This window comes from Ranitomeya variabilis, chromosome 1 (assembly GCF_051348905.1).
Source record: "Ranitomeya variabilis isolate aRanVar5 chromosome 1, aRanVar5.hap1, whole genome shotgun sequence".
Classification (NCBI taxonomy): Eukaryota; Metazoa; Chordata; class Amphibia; order Anura; family Dendrobatidae; genus Ranitomeya; species Ranitomeya variabilis.
The window spans coordinates 480524768-480543792 of NC_135232.1; positions in this window are offsets into that span (position 1 = coordinate 480524768).

A 19025-nucleotide genomic window follows, 5' to 3' on the forward strand; every position below is an offset into this window, starting at 1 on the left:
ATCTCTCTATTGGATAGACAGATCTCTCTGATATAGTAGTATCGATGAGGGGCGGCCATAACTTTTGTGCCGTTCCTCCAAGCTCTGCCCACAACACACCCTACTCCTCCTGCGCGCCACATGGTGCTGCAATGGCAGCGGTAGTGGCGGCAATTAGCAGTTCAATGGTGTCTAAGTTAAGCACAGTCTCTTAGGTGCACAAGACCCATTTTAATGGGTCGGTCCATCCTGTTCAGGACGCCAAGGTCATTAAAGGGGTAGTCACAGTGGCAGTGACCAGGTCTGTGGGTCTGGGCATCCAAGTTAAAGGGAAGGTATTTAAAGGGGGTTGTTGTGAATAAAGAATAAAGTTTGTTTGTGATGTCACCTGTGGTATTTGGTCAGGGATGACCGACGCTGCTTAAAGAGGTCCACTGGGAAAGATGTTATTGCTGCAGGGATGGTATGGCTTCCCACAGGTGAAGCTTAGTCCCCAGGGCTCCTGGTGTAGTAGGCAAAGATGGTAGATGGTGTGGTGCCAGAAAGAATTAGAGGACACAAGGCTGTGGTCTCTTTACCTTTACTGGTAGTATGCAGCCATAGTCCGGGGTACGGATCACAGGTGATGGTGAGGTCTGGCCAGCCTGGAAGCAATTCGGAATCCCCCTAGCCAGGTGGGGTTGGAAGCCTTCCTTATTGTGCTGTGTTGCAGTCTCTTGCTGCGTAAGGCTTCACACAAGGTCTTCACTTTCTCTCTCTGTCCTATTAATAGGATTGATAGGACAATATCCGTACGGCAGACAACTTAAGCCTTTTTACAGGTGTCCCTACTTGCGGCGACTCCGGGCTCTATATGCTGCTATGTAATGATGGACAGGTGACTTGAAATCTCCTGTCCGCCGGTTTCTGCTGTGGGGCATACAGTTATCCCCACAACCTCAGAATTCTGGCTTCTGGTTTCTTGCGCTGATTCTGGAGTGAGCCCTCTCGCAGCTCCACTCCCAGTATCTTTCCTCTCCTTTGCTCCTTCTCCCCTCACAGTCTCTTACAATCTGCTCTGTATCTCTCTCCTCTTTCCAGGAGCTGCAGAACCTCATGTCTGCCAGGCTCTCTCTGATAGACTCTCTCTGACAGACTAACTCCTCCCCAGGCAAGAATATATATAGGAAACCGGGTCTAGAGCTCCCCCTTCTGGCCTGGAGTCAGAGCAGAGTTTGTCATGATAATATAAATATGCCATATTATGAGTATAGTTCTGGAAGGTTCCATGGCACACACACACTCTGCAGATTCGATCCCCCCTCCTTTTTTCCCCCACAGCAGCACCAAGCAGCTATGCCACACTGCCTGTCAGCTCTGTGTAATCCTATACTCCTTTCCCCCTCCCTAAGGAATGCTTTTGTTTGCAGCCATGCGTCTTCTGAGTTGTGTGAGAATTATTCATGATGAATAATTCGACCTCAGGTAGTGTCAGAGATATGAAAGTTATATATTTGGGATGTGCCACGATAGGGCTACACACCTGTGTGTTTTCTAAGCACAGTGCCTAACAGAAACAGAGAAACAGATTACTGCTTTACCGGGGTTCATACCCACTTCGTGTTTATACTTAAATGAACCCCCATGTCATGGTGAGCATAATGATAATTTTGTCTTTCTTCTACAAGGTTCATATGCCGAGATATGAGTAATAGAAGATTTTACATAACTTCCAAAAAGGGAGGGCATTCCAGGGTGCAGCCCACTCAGTGAGTTCATCAAGCAGAGCATATACATTTAGGAGCTGAGTTAGGAGGGGTAGCTTTCGCCCAGGGAGTCAGATGAGAGGCTCTGCAAATCTGCCTGATGCATTGGGAAATATGCTCCCCTTCCCCCAGCTGCATGGTCTGCTATAATAATTATAATAATAATAATAAAATGACTTAAGAACTGTAACTGTTTTTCTTCCTTTAATCCCTGTTTATTTTGTAATTGTCTGTACATACGATACTTGTCTCCTTTTATAATATTTTTTATACGTTTGTAAACACTGCCTGCCTTTTGGAGTAAAATATATAAAATTACTAGCTTCATTTCTCCTTGCTCTATAACGTACTGTCACGTCCTCTGAAGTAAATTACACTACTAATTGGGTTGGCTCCTGACCCATTATTAATTAAGAAATAGGAGCTGGTGGCAAGCGAAGGGTCCTGCGCTGGTGGGTAACGCTGGCAGTGACAGAACGGGGTTTTTATAGTGTATTGCTCGGCTGTGGCTGGGAATAATTATATCACCCTTTTTGCAGTGTGTGCTGTCATGATTCCCCAATGGCATGGGAACATCAGAAGCACCAAATAACAGACTAGCTGTCGGGTGATGGAACCTCAAGCTGACCGTGACCTAAATCTACCACACAACTAACAGTAGCCAGGGAGCATTCCTACGGCTGCCTAAATGCCACGCGCCAGCCGGAGAACTAATTACGCCTGGAAGAGGAAGGAACAGACCTGGCTTACCTCTAGTGAAATTCCCCAAAGATGATAGTAGCCCCCACATATATTAACGGTGAGTTCAGAGGAAAAGACATACACAGTATGAAGGTAGATTTAGCAAAGCGAGGTCCACTTACTAGATAGAGGAAGGATACAAAAGAGGACTTCACGGTCAGCTGAAAAACCCTTTCAAAAACCCATCCTGAGATTACTTTAAGACTCCTGTGTCAACTCATGACACAGGAGTGGCAATTTCAGTCCACAAGAGCTTCCAGTAACAGGGAATGACAAAACTGTAAACTGGACAAAAAAATACAAAACAAAAAGGACAAGAGTCCACTTAGCTGATCAGCAGACTAGTAGCAGGAACATGCAACTGAATGACTCAGGTTACAATGATGACCGGCAAGGAAGTGACTGGAGAGCAAGGCTAAATAGGGAACTCCCAAAACTGATGGAAACAGGTGAGCTGAGGGAGAAAAGCACACACAAGCCTCCAGTACCACCAGCCACCACCAGGGGAGCCCAAAAAGCGGATCACAACAGTACCCCCCCCTTAAGGAGGGGGCACCGAACCCTCACAAGAACCGCCAGGGCGACCTGGATGAGCCCTATGAAAGGCACGAACCAAATCCGAGGCATGAACATCAGAGGCAGTTACCCAAGAATTATCTTCCTGACCATAGCCCTTCCACTTAACCAGATACTGGAGTCTCCGCCTGGAAATACGGGAGTCCAAGATCTTCTCTATAACGTACTCCAATTCACCCTCAACCAGCACAGGAGCAGGAGGCTCAGCAGAAGGAACCACCGGCACCTCGTATCTCCGCAACAACGACCGATGGAACACATTATGGATAGCGAAAGATGCCGGAAGGTCCAAACGAAAGGAAACAGGGTTAATAATCTCCAAAATCCTATAGGGACCGATGAACCTAGGCTTAAATTTAGGAGAAGAAACCCTCATTGGGACAAAACGGGAAGACAACCACACCAAGTCCCCAACACGAAGGCGAGGACCAACCCGACGGTGGCGGTTAGCAAACCGCTGAGTCCTCTCCTGGGACAAATTCAAATTGTCCACCACTTGTCCCCAAATCCGATTCAACCGATCCACCACAGCATCTACTCCAGGACAATCCGAAGATTCCACCTGACCAGAAGAAAAACGGGGATGAAACCCCGAATTGCAAAAGAAAGGGGAAACCAAAGTGGCAGAACTAGCCCGATTATTAAGAGCAAACTCCGCCAACGGCAAAAAGGCAACCCAATCATCCTGATCCGCAGACACAAAACACCTCAAATACGTCTCCAAAGTTTGATTAGTTCGCTCCGTCTGGCCATTAGTCTGAGGATGGAAGGCAGACGAAAAAGACAAATCAATGCCCAACCTGGCACAGAATGCCCGCCAAAATCTAGAAACGAACTGGGTACCCCTATTAGAAACGATATTTTCAGGAATACCATGCAAGCGAACCACATTTTGAAAAAACAAAGGAACCAACTCAGACGAGGAAGGCAACTTCGGTAATGGCACCAAATGAACCATCTTAGAAAAACGGTCACACACCACCCAGATAACAGACATCCTCTGAGAGACAGGAAGATCAGAAATAAAGTCCATAGAGATGTGCGTCCAAGGCCTCTTTGGAATAGGCAAGGGCAACAACAACCCACTAGCCCTAGAACAACAAGGCTTGGCCCGAGCACACACATCACAAGACTGCACAAAAACACGCACATCTCGAGACAGAGATGGCCACCAGAAGGATCTAGCCACCAAATCCTTGGTACCAAAAATTCCAGGATGACCCGCCAGCGTAGAAGAATGAACCTCCGAGATGACTCTACTGGTCCAATCATCAGGAACAAACAGTCTACCAGGTGGACAGCGATCAGGTCTATCCGCCTGAAACTCTTGCAAAGCACGTCGCAGATCTGGGGAAATAGCGGATAATATCACCCCATCCTTAAGGATACCTGTAGGTTCCGAATCACCAGGGGAATCAGGCTCAAAACTCCTAGAAAGGGCATCCGCCTTCACATTCTTAGAACCTGGTAGATATGAGACCACAAAATTAAACCGAGAGAAAAACAACGACCAGTGCGCCTGTCTAGGGTTCAGGCGCCTGGCAGACTCAAGGTAAATCAGATTCTTGTGATCAGTCAAAACCACCACCTGATGTCTAGCACCCTCAAGACAATGACGCCACTCCTCAAATGCCCACTTCATGGCCAAAAGCTCCCGATTACCGACATCATAATTTCTTTCGGCGGCAGAAAATTTTCGAGAAAAGAACGCACAAGGTCTCATCACTGAGCAATCGGAACTTTTCTGCGACAAAACCGCCCCCGCTCCGATCTCGGAAGCATCGACCTCAACCTGAAAGGGGAGAGAGACATCGGGCTGGCGCAACACAGGGGCAGACGAAAAGCGGCGCTTAAGTTCCCGAAAGGCCTCCACAGCGGCAGAGGACCAATTGGCAACATCAGCACCCTTCTTAGTCAAATCCGTAAGAGGCTTAGCAACACCAGAAAAACCAGTTATAAATCGACGATAAAAATTAGCAAAGCCCAAGAATTTCTGAAGACCCTTTAGAGAAGTAGGCTGCGTCCAGTCACAAATAGCCCGAACCTTGACAGGGTCCATCTCAACAGAAGAAGGGGAAAAAATGTACCCCAAAAAAGAAATCTTTTGAACCCCAAAAACACACTTAGAACCCTTTACACACAGAGAATTCTCCCGCAAGACCTGAAAAACCCTCCTGACCTGCTGAACATGAGACTCCCAGTCCTCAGAAAAAATCAAAATATCGTCCAAATACACAATCATAAATTTATCCAGATATTCACGGAAAATATCATGCATAAAGGACTGAAAAACTGAAGGTGCATTAGAAAGGCCGAAAGGCATCACCAAATACTCAAAGTGGCCCTCAGGCGTATTAAATGCGGTTTTCCACTCATCCCCTTGCTTAATTCGCACCAAATTATACGCCCCCCGGAGATCAATCTTGGAGAACCACTTAGCCCCCCTAATACGAGCAAACAAATCAGTAAGCAGCGGCAACGGATACTGATATTTGACTGTAATTTTATTCAGGAGTCGATAATCAATACAAGGCCTCAGCGAGCCATCCTTTTTAGAGACAAAGAAAAACCCAGCTCCTAAAGGTGACGAAGGACGAATATGTCCCTTTTCCAGGGACTCCTTAACATACTCTCGCATGGCAGCATGCTCAGGTACAGATAGGTTAAACAAACGACCCTTTGGAAATTTGCTGCCTGGAATCAGATCTATGGCGCAATCACACTCTCTGTGGGGAGGGAGAGAACCAATTTTAGGCTCCTCAAAAATATCCCCAAAATCCGACAAAAAAGCCGGAATCTCAGAGGGAATAGATGACGAGATAGAAACCAAAGGTATGTCCCCATGAGCCCCCCGACATCCCCAGCTTAACACAGACATAGTTTTCCAGTCCAGTACTGGGTTATGAGATTGTAACCATGGTAATCCAAGCACTAAAACATCATGTAGATTATGCAACACGAGGAAGCGAATCACCTCCTGATGGTCTGGAGTCATACGCATAGTCACTTGCGTCCAGAACTGTGGTCTATTACAAGCCAGAGGTGTAGAATCTATCCCCTTTAGAGGTATAGGAACTTCCAGAGGCTCCAAATCAAACCCACAGCGCCTGGCGAAGGACCAATCCATGAGACTCAGAGCGGCGCCAGAGTCCACATAGGCATCCACGGTAATAACTGATAATGAACAAATCAGAGTTACAGACAGAAGAAATTTAGACTGTAAAGTGTCAATAGAAACAGACTTGTCAACCTTCCTAGTACGTTTAGAGCATGCTGATATAACATGCGCGGAATCACCACAGTAGAAGCACAAGCCATTTTTGCGCCTATAATTCTGCCGCTCGCTTCTTGACAGAATTCTGTCACATTGCATTTTCTCTGGCATCCCTTCAGAAGATACCGCCAAATGGTGCACGGGTTTGCGCTCCCGCAAACGCCGATCAATCTGAATCGCCATTGTCATGGACTCATTCAGACCTGTGGGCGTAGGAAACCCCACCATGACATCCTTAACGGCATCAGAAAGGCCCTCTCTGAAATTTGCCGCTAGGGCACATTCATTCCACTGAGTAAGCACAGACCATTTACGAAATTTTTGGCAGTATATCTCAGCTTCATCTTGCCCTTGAGACAGGGCTATTAAAGCTTTTTCAGCTTGAATCTCCAAATTAGGTTCCTCATACAGCAACCCTAAAGCCAGAAAAAACGCATCCACATTGAGCAACGCAGGATCCCCTGGTGTCAATGAAAATGCCCAATTTTGAGGGTCACCTCGCAGCAAAGAAATCACAATCTTAACCTGCTGAACAGGATCTCCAGAGGAGTGAGGTCTGAGAGAAAGGAATAATTTACAATTACATTTGAAATTCAGAAACCGAGATCTATCTCCGGAAAATACCTCTGGTGTAGGAATCTTAGGTTCAGAAATAGGAGTACGTATAACATAATCTTGTAAATCCTGAACCTTCGTAGCAAGATTATTAAAACCTGCAGCCAAACTCTGAGGGTCCATCCTTAAACCGGAGAGATCAGAGCCATTCAAGGGTTAGAAGGAGAGGGAGACAAAGACTGCAATTAGAGCTGAAATGCAACTGATTCAACTATAAAGCAAGCACCAAGGAAAAAAAAAAAAAAAAAATTTGCAGACTTCTTTTTCTCTCCTTTCTTCTGCCAACAGTTTTAACAGTGGCCGGTCATACTGTCATGATTCCCCAATGGCATGGGAACATCAGAAGCACCAAATAACAGACTAGCTCTCGGGTGATGGAACCTCAAGCTGACCGTGACCTAAATCTACCACACAACTAACAGTAGCCAGGGAGCATTCCTACGGCTGCCTAAATGCCACGCGCCAGCCGGAGAACTAACTACGCCTGGAAGAGGAAGGAACAGACCTGGCTTACCTCTAGTGAAATTCCCCAAAGATGATAGTAGCCCCCACATATATTAACGGTGAGTTCAGAGGAAAAGACATACACAGTATGAAGGTAGATTTAGCAAAGCGAGGTCCACTTACTAGATAGAGGAAGGATACAAAAGAGGACTTCACGGTCAGCTGAAAAACCCTTTCAAAAACCCATCCTGAGATTACTTTAAGACTCCTGTGTCAACTCATGACACAGGAGTGGCAATTTCAGTCCACAAGAGCTTCCAGTAACAGGGAATGACAAAACTGTAAACTGGACAAAAAAATACAAAACAAAAAGGACAAGAGTCCACTTAGCTGATCAGCAGACTAGTAGCAGGAACATGCAACTGAATGACTCAGGTTACAATGATGACCGGCAAGGAAGTGACTGGAGAGCAAGGCTAAATAGGGAACTCCCAAAACTGATGGAAACAGGTGAGCTGAGGGAGAAAAGCACACACAAGCCTCCAGTACCACCAGCCACCACCAGGGGAGCCCAAAAAGCGGATCACAACAGTGTGCCCCACAGCCAGTACATAGCAGGCAGCCTTTCTGGCAACTAATTATTCTAGGTGCAGTTCCCTGACTGACCTGTGGTTAAGGGGGCGCCAGAGAGCTGTGAGTTCCAAACCAGAACTGGGAAGTGGGATATAAATAAATCCCCTTCGGAAAAGAACCACGGCCAATCAAACAACCCTAGTTCATGACATATTGGTGTCAGCAGTGGGGATGATAAAAATATCCTCCCTGTGATTCTTAACATATTGGTGGATAATAAAAATATCCCCCTGTGATTCGTGACATATTGGTGGCAGAGCAAAAGGAGAAGGCTGATATAAGCAGCATACCGAGGACACTCTAACTGCCCTTTGCGGGTTGAGGCAGATTTGTTGCAGAGTGCGTCTTCTTGCAGTCACCGCTGTAGTTAGGAGAGCTTCAATCAGCAAGATATCTTGAGTAAACAGTCTTTACTTCATACTGGATAAACATGAGATACAATTCAGTGTCACACAGTCCGTGCACTGAGGCATATAACACATTCAAGAAGAAGAATGAATAATCAGGAAGTAAGAAAAACAACCAACAATTGCGAGCTTCCCTCCCCACATTACAGCAAGTATATAACTTTACACACTATCGCCATCTGCTGTCTGGTTAGTATAAAGTCCTCCTTTCACTTATAATAAGTCCTAATCTGTTGCATATGCCAACACCCTTTCTCAACAATAAGGACTTATTCAATCAAACCCAACTTTTTTATTAGTCTCTGATGTTTATCAGCATTCAACGCCTTCGTAAAGATGTCTGCTGTCATTTCTTCAGTAGGACAGTACTCTAACTTCAAGACTCCTTGTTCCTGATGATCTCTCAAGAAATGATATTTCACATCAATATGCTTGGTTCTTGGATTGACTCTTTCCATCTGAGCAAGAACAAGACATCCTTGATTGTCCTCTTTCAGTTTTGTTGGTGCCAACTGTGGTTGTCCTAATTCTGTCAACAATTGTCTTAACCACAGTACTTCTTGACTCGCATGTGCTGCGGCAACATATTCTGCTTCTGTTGAAGACAGTGTCACAATTGACTGTTTCTTACTTGTCCAACTTATTGGTCCACCTGAGAGAAAAAAAATATGTCCACTGGTAGATCTTCTGTCAGTTGGATCTCCAGCCCAATCTGCATCAACATATCATGTTAGAATGCAATCATCACTTGTGGGTAATTTCAGCTTAACATTGCTAGTTCCTTTCAAATAACGCATTACTCTCTTCACGGCATTCCAATCAGCTTTATTTGGTTTTGATACCTTTCTACTCAGGATTCCTACTGCTGCTGCGATGTCTGGTCTTGTAACGGTCGCTAGATACAGTAGTTTTCCTATTGCTGTTCTGTATTCTTCATTATTTGGTAGCATATTTTTTTTCACTGTTCATCTCTTTGAGATAATTAGTTTCCATTGGAGACTTTACTGTTTTTGCATCCTTTAATCCAAATTTTTCTGTTATGTTTTGAATCATGTGATTTTGATACAGTAGGAAACTTCCGTCTTCTTCTCTTTCTACCTGTATTCCTAGATATTGTTTTACATTTCCCAAGTCTTTGATTTCGAAATGTTGCTTCAGGATTTTTAGAATGTTTTCGTTATCCCTTTCTTGTTCAAAACAAATCAAAATGTCGTCTACATATATGAGTATATAAATCCATCTATTAATCAGCCTTTTTGTGTATAAGCATGGATCAGCTTTGCTTCTTTGAAATTTTTCATTTGTAAGTACTTCCGTGATTTTGTCATTCCACGCTTTAGCTGCTTGCTTTAAACCATATATGCTTTTCTGTAGTTTACAAACTTTGTTTGGATTTCTTTCATCTTTGAATCCTGGAGGTTGTTCCATATAAATGTCTTCTGTTAAATCTCCATTCAGAAAAGCTGTCTTTACATCCAGATGTCTCAGTTGCATCTGTTTCATTGCTGCAACTGTAAGTAAAGTTCTTATTGTAGTGTGTTTGACAACTGGAGCAAATGTCTCATCATAGTCTTCTCCATATTTTTGAGAATACCCTTTAGCTACGAGTCTTGCTCGGTATCTTTCAGCTGTGCCATCTGTTTGGTATTTAACTTTAAAAATCCATTTACATCCTATGGTTTTTCTTCCTTCTGGTAAATCTGTTAGTGTCCATGTATTTGAGTCTTGCATGGATTTAATTTCTGTTTCTGTTGCTTCTATCCATTTATTAGCTTCTTCTACAGGAAGGTTAGATATGTCTTCCCAAGAGGTAGGCTCATAGATTTTTCTTATGCTTGTCTTGTATGAGAGACGTTTTGGTGGTTTTCCTTTGTTCTCTCTCATTGAACGTCTTGGTTCTGTGTTTGTTTGTAGTTGTGATTCTGCACTTTCAGTATTTTGTTCTTCGTTAATTTCTGCTTCTTTCTCATCAGATATTTCTTCAGTTGTGTCACTACTGGTTTTCTCATTTTTTGTTTCAACTGAAATCATAATGTCTTCATTTAAATCTTCAATGAATGTCACACTGTTACTCACTGTAACTCTGTCTGTTTTGGGATCTAGGATTCTGTATCCTTTGCAATTTTCACTATATCCAACAAATATTCCTTCCATGGATCTGTTTTGAAGTTTGGAACGTTTTTCTGTTGGAATGAATATGAAAACTTTACAACCAAAAACTTTTAAATGATTGACACTTGGTTTCATACCTTGCCACAGTTCATATGGAGTTTTCGGGAAAAAAGTCGGTTCTGTAGATATGTAGCTGTCATTGCTGCCTCACCCCAATATTTCTCTGGTAGTTTGGAATCTGTCAGCATACATCTTATCATTTCTGTTAGAGTTCTGTTTTTCTTTCTGCTACTCCATTTTGTTCAGGTGTGTATGGAACCGTTTTCTGGTGTTCTATTCCATTTTGTCTTAAATAGTCTTCTATTCTGTGACCTAGGAGCAAAAAGAATGCAGTCATATAATCCAATAAAAACCACTTTTTATTAATAACATGAAAGAAACTAGTCACCCGGGAACTAACGTCCCCAGTGGTGGTCCGGAATCAGCCCGTACAGGTAAAGGGGCATATAGTACAGCGCAGGATCAGTGCACAAAAGGTATCAAATAGTCACAGTGTCTGTAACCTAGTATAACCAGGAATATCCAGCAATACCGTGGCTATAAATAGGGAAGAAGCACTGAAGTAGACATATCACCTGCTATGAAGAGTCCGGTCCAGCCCAGGGGACGTCAGATCACCCCATCTGACGTCCCCTGGGCTGGACCGGACTCTTCATAGCAGGTGATATGTCTACTTCAGTGCTTCTTCCCTATTTATAGCCACGGTATTGCTGGATATTCCCGGTTATACTAGGTTACAGACACTGTGACTATTTGATACCTTTTGTGCACTGATCCTGCGCTGTACTATATGCCCCTTTACCTGTACGGGCTGATTCCGGACCACCACTGGGGACGTTAGTTCCCGGGTGACTAGTTTCTTTCATGTTGCTTTAGGCGTACTTTCCATCTACTGGTCTCACCATATACTGTTTGGTCTTCTATTTATGTAATTTTACTGATTATTAATAAAAAGTGGTTTTTATTGGATTATATGACTGCATTCTTTTCGCTCCTAGTTTACTATGTGTTGGCAGTTATCCGTATTGTCCATACACGGGTGGTGCATTTATCTGGTGTTTCAATACTAATATCCGTGCGATCTATATGCACCACCAATGTTGTCTATTGGAATTTCTATACTTATTCTGTGACCTGTAAATTCACCTCCATTATCACTTCTGATGACAATTGGCTTCCTTTGAAATTTGTTACTTGATCCTGTTACATAGTCTACAAGTTTATCAAAAACTTAACTTTTGTTTTTAATTATGTGACTGTGTATCTTGAGTAATCGTCTATAAAAGTCAACATGTATCTATTGCCTCCTGATGTAGTCACTTTCATGAGTCCACATACGTCAGTATGCACCAAATCAAGTGGTCTTTCGCTTTTCATCTCACTTTCTTTTGGAATAGATATCCTTGTGGCTTTGGATTTTATACAACATTCACATCTTATGGTAATTGAGAAATCTGATATCTTTAAATCTTTTGTCAATTCTTTTCTCTGTAGTTCCCTTATACTGTCAGGGTGTCTATGTCCTAGACATCTATGCCACATGTGAATACAGTTTTTGTGATCATGTGTACATACCTTCATCTGTTCCTTTGGTGTGTCAAAATGATATAATTGTTCATCTGCCTTGACTTTGGTTATCACCTTGTTTCCTGCAATAATTGCACACTCATTGTCTTTGAATTTCACTGTAAGGCCTTTTGCTGTTAAACGTTTCACAGATAATAATCCACCTTCCAATTTTGGAACATACAACACATCCTGTACAAGTATCTTTGAATCTTGTCCGAACTCGTTTGAACAATTTAGCATACCTTGTCCGATACCTTCTGCGGTTATTTTGCTTCCATCTGCAAGATAAATGGCTTCTTTCTTATCTAAATCAAGATCAGTAAAGAAATTCTTGTCACTTGTCATCCTTAGATAACAACATCTCTACTTTGAATTTCCATAACTGATAATTTTCACTATTCAGTTTAGCTACTGTAAATTTCAGTTCTGTTACTCATCATCTTTATATAGTCTTAAGGCCCCGTCTCACTAAGCGATTTACCAACGATCATGACCAGCGATACGACCTGGCCGTGATCGTTGGTAAGTCGCTGTGTGGTCGCTGGGGAGCTGTCACACAGACAGCTCTCTCCAGCGACCAACGATCAGGGGAACGACTTCGGCATCGTTGAAACTGTCTTCAACGATGCCGAAGTCCCCCTGCAGCACCCGGGTAACCAGGGTAAACATCGGGTTACTAAGCGCAGGGCCGCGCTTAGTAACCCGATGTTTACCCTGGTTACCAAAAAAAACAAACAGTACATACTCGCCTTTCGGTGTCCAGGTCCCTTGCCGTCTGCTTCCTGCTCTGACTGAGCCGCCGTACAGTGAGAGCAGAGCGCAGCGGTGACGTCACTGCTGTGCTCTCACTTCTCACTGTACGGCCGGCAGTCAGTGAGAGCAGGAAGCAGACGGCAAGGGACCTGACGGACATCAGAAGGCGAGTATGTATTGTTTTTTTTTTTTTACATTTACGCTGGTAACCAGGGTAAACATCGGGTTACTAAGCGCGGCCCTGCGCTTAGTAACCCGATGTTTACCCTGGTTACCAGTGAAGACATCGCTGGATCGGTGTCACACACACCGATTCAGCGATGTCAGCGGGACCTCAACGACCAAAAAAAGGTCCAGGCCATTCCGACACGACCAGCGATCTCACAGCAGGGGCCTGATCGCTGGTACGTGTCACACATAGCGAGATCGCTATGGAGGTCGCTGTTGCGTCACAAAACTTGTGACTCAGCAGCGATCTCGCTAGCGATCTCGCTATGTGAGACGGGGCCTTTACTTGTTTAGAGAGTTGTTCTGAAGATAATCTCCTGTATGTCCAGCTCCTGGGATCATGAATTCCTCTGTCACTCTGTATTTATTTCCTTCTGTTTACAGAGCTTATCTGTGTGCTCCATTATCTGGGGTTATAAACCAGAATCCTGTGCCTGGGCTTGTAGTGCAGACCTGTAGTGTCTGGGGTGCCTGGGCCCATAACCTTTTGCAGAGTGCGTCTTCTTGCAGTCACCACTGTAGATAGGAGAGCTTCAATCAGCAAGATATCTTGAGTAAACAGTATTTACTTCATACTGGATAAACATGAGATACAATTCAGTGTCACACAGTCCGTGCACTGAGGCATATAACACATTCAAGAAGAAGAATGAATAATCAGGACGTAAGAAAAACAACCAACAATTGCGAGCTTCCCTCCCCACATTACAGCAAGTATATAACTTTACACACTATCGCCATCTGCTGTCTGGTTAGTATAAAGTCCTCCTTTCACTTATAATAAGTCCTAATCTGTTGCATATGCCAACAAGATTGACGCCACGGGCAAAAACAAAAGCCAACTGGTCGTGGCTCTGATGCAACTGGAAATCGCTCAGAGCCCAGCGGACGCAGAAGCCGGCCCAAGCGAAAATGGTACTGCAGCAGAGTTTCAACCACTGAATGCCGGCCCTACTTGCAACCAGGGTGGATTGGATCCCCACCTGCTGGCGGCCTTGGATCAACTCCCCGCCGATGACCATGATGGACGTCTGCAGCTCATCCAACAATGCCAAGAGAAAGCGGAAAAGCTGGAGGCGGAGAGAGCCCAGCGGGAGGAGGAGAGAGCCCAGTGGGCCGAGCGGGAGGCCCAAGCTCAGAGGGACCAGGAACTGCAGATGGCCCAACTCAGAGCTGTACCATCTACCACGCGGAGCAGTGAGTCCAGCCACGCACCATTCCCTAAACCCCGGCTAGAGCACTTTCCTGTGATGGAAAAGGACAGACTTGAACACTTTTTTGAGGGCCTTTGAGAAGGCCTGCAGACAGTATCGGCTGCCAGATGACGAATGGGCCCAATACCTGACCCCTGAGCTAAGAGGAAAAGCTCTGGAGGCATTTGCTGCTCTCCCTCAAGACTAAGATGGTGACTATGAGGCCATCAAGCAGGCCCTGATAAAGTACCAACTGACTCCTGAGATTTACCGTAGAAAGTTCCGGAACCTTAATGTGGCCCACACGTCAGCTACGGCGATGTGGCGCATGGACTCGGGACCCACTTTGACCAGTGGACCCAAGGACTGTCAGAGTCCACCTTTGCACAGCAGGATAAGGCAGGGTAGATTGCCGTCGACTATGAGGCCAACCGTAAATCGAAGGTCTGGAATCCAGTCACTTACAGCTGGAGAGGGTAAGCCTGCAACCAACCTCAGCAACCCCACCAGTCAACTCACCGGAGGCCCTGTCCCCATTGCCAACAGCACCAGACCTACCACCGATCTTCACAAGTGTTTTGCCTGCAATAGGACTGGTCATATCAGTGCCCACTGTCCAGAGAAGCAGAAGAACCCTCCAGCCAAGGACCCAGGGCCTAATGCAGCAGTTCTTTTGGTGAGTGGGGCAGTTGGGAGGATGTATGACAATGTGCAGCACGTCACCGTGGAGGGCCATGTCGCTCAATGCCTCAAAGACACCGGGGCTGAACTAGCGGCCCATGAAGAGATTATTCCGGGGAAAATCCTGACTGTCACCGGGATTTGGGGACATTCGCTGTTCCCTGCCAATGGCCCGGGTGTTTATAGATTGGGGTGGAGGGAACAGGGTAAAGGAAGTGGGGTTGTCCGATAACTTGCCCACCAATGTTTTATTGGGGACTGGTTTGGGGCGGATGGTTGCATATTATGTCACTGACCCACCTCCCCAATCTAATGCTGATGATAGCAATGGGAAATTGCATGTGTTACCCGACAACGCTTTACCGTTTAATGAGTTACCTGATAACCATTTTTCTGAAAATGCCAAGGGTGATACTGATGATGGTAATGTAAATGTGCATGTGTTACCTGCTAACCGTTTATCTCCTAATGATGATGTGTCTACAGGTGCAGGAGTGCTCAGTCACATCACTCTGCGGGGTGGGATGGCTGAGGAACCTCTAACAGGAGCAAGCGATGGTGCTCGGGGAGATGCATGGGAACCGTGAGGAGGATGATGCCGTGCAACTGACCAATGCCACAGAGGAAGGTAACTGCCCCATAAATAGCACTGCTCCTGAGGTGATGGGGGTGGATGGGGAGATAGTACCCATCTCTGGGTCTATATAAATTCCCGGGAGACAGCCTACGTAGCTGCTGTCACCCGCAGTCAGAGTGCCCGGACCGCAGATAACGTTCTGCCTTCTGGACCCTCCTCAGTCACAGGGGTGACTGAACCAGAGATGGACCCAGAGCAGGTCCCAGAGGGTTCCCGTGGGGAAGGGACCCTGACGTTGCTTCTGGCTGCCCCTGGCCAGGAGTTCCAGGCTGCTCTGCACTCAGATGCAAGCCTGGAGAATTTGAGACACCTCGCCGAGATGCCCACCTCTGTGCCTGATAAAGAGAAGGTGTTCTGGGAAAGAGGGAGGTTATACCGTGAGACACGGTTGATGCTTGATTCTATCCTGCCGACTACGCCACTTGTAAGGTGCCAGAGAGTGGTCGAACTGCTGCCCAATGATGCTCTAGAACTTTGCAGAAAAATTATATCCCAGTCCCAGTGTGCTGTCTCGTGTAGGGTGCGTTACACTGATTTGTAGGCCACATGCATCCGCTGTCTTAAATTCTCCATGTTCAGGAACAGCCGAACACAACTCATGGGACACCTGGATTGTTAGAAAACATAAAAATTTACTGGACAGTTCAAGTACATCACATTGTATCAAGCATTATTGGGCACAGCCCCTTGTTTCAGTAATACAGTACATTTCCCACTTTGCTTTCCGTTCTTCCTGAACTATCCCTACATCCACTGATCCTGTCAGCCGCAGCTATTTCTTGTTTAGTCCCGCAGTATATTCGAGATCCGTTACCTTTCACTCACGTGGTTCAACATCCATCTTTCTCTGTACTGAAGGGGTTAAGGTGCTCTCCATAGCTCCTGTATCGAGCTGTAGCCTTCGGACGTTGCAGGAAGGTCCGCAGTGTTACTGCCCAAAACACATTGTACTCGCTTCTTCCTACACAACAGCACCATTACCTAAAACATTATGCACTATTACACATTACATTCCTAAAACTGCATGACTTAGTTCACACTTCACATATTACAATACATGTACAAAAAACGCATGATGCTATTCACTTTATGCGATTGTTGTCTTCTGGGGCAAGAAAAAAGGCAGTCACTGTCCACATCCTTACAGATAGGAGTTAGACTTGCGACAACCAGCTGATGTCTCTCAAGAGAAGACATTTTTTGACAGGTTGTCTTTGATGAGACAACCACTTGAATTGCTGTGTTAACCTTAGAGTTATAAGCATTCTGCATTTACTTTAGAGCACAGGTGGTCAGCGGGTGCTCTGGTACGCTAGCCGAAACCACATGTACCAGGGCATATCCCACCAAACGCTCACATTCCTTTTACAGTTGGCGTAATACTACACAGACAACACGGTGAGGGTAAAACAGTGTGGCAATACTTTATTGAACCACAAAATAGGCAAGTAACACATAGAACAGTCCAAGCAAAATACCTAAGTTGGTGCAAAATTACAAAGTCTCACCTTTCCGCTGACTCGCCGGGATTAGAGCAACTGCGACTCGGGGTATTCCAGGGCCAACTACCTCACCTGTGGCATGCACAGAATGGAGGTAGTGACAACTTTAGGAAGTTGATAGTCCATTGAGGTACAAGGTCAGTTGACCAGAGGGTCACAACCTGGCTTCTCCGAAACTCTCCATGGAAACAGGTGATCGGTGGGTCCAAATCCTGACTACCCCAAACATTTCCATGGGTTCAGTGATGGTCAGTGGAGCAGATCTGTATTCATTCAGCCGGGCCTATGGTCCCATAAGCTGGCATCCTGTAGAATGAAAAATCTGTGTCCCTCGTGATTGAGCTATGATATCTTGGCTGCTGTCTTGTAAAGAGTCTCTGGTTCTTTCGATCTCTTGGATGTCTGGATGTCTCTCTGTCTATGGAGGTGTTTTTATAGATAACAACTGTCCTTCAAGCCAGCATCCAGAGGTAAAGGGGAAAAATGGAGACAAGATCAACTAGCATTGTTTAATTATTTAATATATTTGCATAATTTCTCTTCCTCTGTGTCACGACCCAACAGGTGTCGGTCCAGCGGACTGCACAACACACACAACGGGAAGGAAAAAGGTGGAGGAAGGCTCTAACAATAGGGAACGAGGGAAGAGGCACCTCCTAAACAACAACCTGTGCCTAACCCTAAGCTCCCCTAAAGCCCTATGCGGGTCCTACCCCCACCGCCGTCACGTGCCTAGTCCCTAGCTGTCAACTCATTATACCCTGGCTAGTGCACTGGCCGGCAAGCACACTAGCCTCACCGCTGCAGATGGTATTAACACAGGGGGTAGTGACAAGCACGAGACAGACAAGGAAAGGAACAATGAAAAACTTAGCTCAAGCTTCTGCTGCAAGCTCCACACAGCAGAGGATACGGAAACAGGACCTCAAGCAGCTGATACACAGGAGGCACAAGAGAGCTCCCAACTTTTAGGCTGGTCTCCAGAGAAAAACTCTACTACCAGCAGTCAGCTGGTGCATCATGTGACTATTTAAAGGATGGATTGAGTGGTCACCAACCACATCAGCTGCCAGCAATACAGCAGCTGCCAGCAAGGAAACGGACATTAACCCTTGCTGGCCCAAAAGTAAAAACCACGTTTAAATTTAATGCAGAACCAGAGCTGTCACGAATCCAAAAATGAGTCATGATAGTCTGCTTTGCAAGTCAGCAAGTTAGCTGGCCTGGAAAATGTGTAATACACATATCAGCAAACATCATTGTTCAATTATCTTGCATCTCTAATCATCCAGGATAACGGCACAATATATTACATCAAATGTCAACTTACAAGTCAATATTACAGGCTTATACGAACAAAAGTCTGTGTTTTCTTAACCAACCAGAAAGAAACACATACAGCTCTGGCAAAAATTAAGAGATCACTGCAAAATATTGTTTGTGTGATTTTTCTCTTTATATGTATATTTTTGAGTAAAATGTTAACTGTTCTTTTATTCTATAAACTTCTGACAACATGTCTCCGAATTTCCAAGCAATAAATTTTGCTTTTTTTTTCTCAAAAGGAGAAATGGTGAAAATTAAAAAAAAAAAACAGTGCTTTCAGACCTCAAATAATGCAAAGAAAACAAGTTCATATTCATTTAGAAACAACAATACTAATGTTTTAACTCAAGAAAAGTTCAGACATCAATATTTTGTGGAATAAGCATGATGTTTAATCACAGCTTTCATGTGTCTTGGCATGCTTTCCACCAGTCTTTCACACTGCTTCTGGGGCAAAAATGTAAGCAGTTCTTCTTTGATGGCTTGAGACTATCTATCATCCTCTTGATTACATTCCAAAGGTTTTCAATGGGGTTCAGGTCTGGAGCAA